Below are 2,914 nucleotides of genomic sequence, written 5' to 3' on the forward strand. Positions count from 1 at the left end.
TTCTCAATTTGCTTTCAACTGAACAAAGCCAAAGACTGGAGCGCAGGCGACCACAGCGAGGGAAGGAACAGCCGTCTTTCCTTTAAGATGATATCAATGGGTGGAGAGATTCAGTCCTTAAAATGAAACTGCTGCTCTTTCCAGCATGAAAAGATTCCCCTGCTGAGACAGGTTTGTTCTAACTTAGAGCCAGTGTAAACCAACACTGCCATCAAAGACCAGGCCCTGGCCTCCACCCGTTCCTGACCAGCACTCCCACTTCACTGCCGCTACCTCCCCGTACACAACACAAGAATTTGTGAGGCTTCACAGAGAATCAGGGTGAAAAAAAAGATTTGGGTTAAAACTTGAACTTTTTTTATTTTTTTACTCAGGGTTGATTTTCCCCCATGCCAGTTCCTCGGGACAATTCACTACCTGGCTTCAAAATCATTTGTGCAGGCTCAATGCAAGGTACAAGAGAAAAGCACAAGCGGCTCGGGGCGGGCAAAGGTTACTTCTCTCTACAGAAACGCAGCTCAAGCTGATCAAACGGTACCACTGCAGAAAACGCCTCCGTTGACCTCCAAATGTCCAACTGGTACAACATACCTGGAAATATTTGGATTCATGTCATCAAGTCCTTACTGGCCTCTGAAAAAGGAACCTGAAAAAAAAAAAAACCCAAACCACAAAATTAAGCCAAATATATTATATATGCAGCCCAAAGCAATTTCTGAGTGTACGCATGCAACTAACCTGCAGGGACCCTCAGCATCTCATCACATAATACACTCTGTAGAATCATAGAATCATTTAGGCTGGAAAAGCCCTTTCAGCTCCCCAGCCCAACTGCTCCCCTACCCCTGCCATCCCACCCCCAAACCCTGGCCCTCAGCACCGCCTCTGCCCGGCTGTTAAATCCCCCCAGGGCTGGGGACTCGACACCTTCCCTGGGCACCTTCCGCTTCTTCAAGGCACCCGTGCAATACAGAATTTTAAAGAACTTAATCCAGTAGAAGGGCTAGGCAGCGGAGAGCAGGAAGATCTGTAATTTTATGTTCCTTTTAACAGGTACGTAATTTTTTCTCACGGAATGCGTTGGCCCAAGGGAAGATTGTCGGCTTTTTCCTAAGAGCACGGTGCTACTGGTGTTATTGTTCCATTTCGCATATTGGGTCAAGCTGCTTTAACACCTGGCTCAAAATTCAGCACAGTTGAGAGAATGCAATCACCTGATTTTCTTGCATGAGTCAACAAATAGATTTCACTAAGTAGGCTGAAGTACAAGAAATTCCTCCTGCAGAAGGCGAAGGAAGGCGTAGCTTAAACGGCCTCCTGTGCTTTGAAGGGCATATTTAATCAAGTCTCTGTTCTTTTGGCGCTTCAACTTTCATCTGATGTGTTTTGGTTTCTTTAACCATGGCTCCAGCCTGGCCAGGTCCCCCTGCAGAGCCCTCCTCCCCCCAGCAGACCCACACTCCCGCCCAGCTCGGTGCCATCTGCAGACAGACTGGGGGTGCCTTTGTTTCTCCCATATTTCTCTTAAGGGCAAGTACTAAGCTTGTGAAACTTTCCCCTACTCATCTTAGACCTGAGAAAGTAGTGCACTGTAACGTTCTAGCTGCGTTTCTCTTGCAGATAGATCGGCTACGAATTAAGATCTGAAGATGCCCTGAGAGATCGTTCTTTTACAACAACTGCCTCCAAAGTCTTGATGAATAATTGTAACCCGGATACGTGGCAACCCAGCCGCTACAGAAAGGATGTTAAATCACTCGATCTGCTGCAAGCAGCGGTCCCAAACCAAACTCTTTTAAACCAGTTCTGTGTGCAGCCCTCTCCAGAAAGAGAAGCCCTGTGGTTGTATCTACCTTGGAAGAAGACGAGGCAAAGCTCAGAAGTACGGCTCCAGCCTCACCACTGCAGCTGTATCGACTGAACACTCATTTACCATAATCACTGTTAAGTGGAAATAACTGGTTTGCAGCTTGATTTCTGTGTATCAGGCTCATATATGCTGCTTCCTAGAACCAGAGAATGCTAAAATGCGTGATCTACAGAGGCTTTCAGTTCCTTCCCTGGCCTGTGAAGTACTGCTCTCTGCCGTAAACATTTCAGAAAAGAAAAATCTGGCTAAATCTATGAGCCTGAAAGCAATTTTTTTTCCCAAAAAGCTCTGCAGGGAAGAGTTTAGAATATTACAGAAGCTGGTGTTATGATACAGATTAAAAATTTAGAATAACAGTATAAATTTTCTTGATAGGTATCTCGAAGGATAGAAAGCAATCAGACTTTCCTTTTTGCTTCTTGAGCCCTGGAAGGCTCAGGAATATAACCAAAGATCCTCCTCAGCTGCCTTTCAGTAAAAATTGCAATTGCAGGAATGACTGATATAATTGGGTTTGTGTTTACTGGGCACTGCTGGGTCTATAAAAATGGGCTGTTGTTGTGATACTGACTCTTCAGAGCTCATGCTCTCCTTCAGACCAGATACCATTTCAGTTCTGCACTCAAAAAGATGTCAGAAAACCGTAAGTAGCCTTCAAAAACCACAAGAAGAATGCCTTCCACCAAGCTGGTGCTCTCATGAAGAGAAGGAACTCCCTCAAGTGGAGGAGTTTTAAAAAGAAGCCTCCTTTAGCTGTATTTCTGCCAAAAAAGTGCATGCTAGAAAACCGAACCTTTAAGGCTGTGATGATGTCTGTGAGAGTACACAACCTTGGGGCTTCAGAATTCCGATGGGTCGGTGTCCACGGGTAGATGTGGGAGGGAAGAGCAGATTAGTTTAGACATCCCCAAGCACCACCATTCATCCCTCTTTCTTGGTAGAGCAGGGTCTCCCCAGGCACTGCCCAAGAACACGGGAAAAGGGCTCCAACTCAGAAGAGACATTTTTATTTTGATCAGAGCTGAAATACAACGTCAGCTCCTC

This window comes from Egretta garzetta, unplaced genomic scaffold (genome assembly GCF_000687185.1).
Source record: "Egretta garzetta isolate BGI_Z169 unplaced genomic scaffold, ASM68718v1 scaffold345, whole genome shotgun sequence".
Classification (NCBI taxonomy): Eukaryota; Metazoa; Chordata; class Aves; order Pelecaniformes; family Ardeidae; genus Egretta; species Egretta garzetta.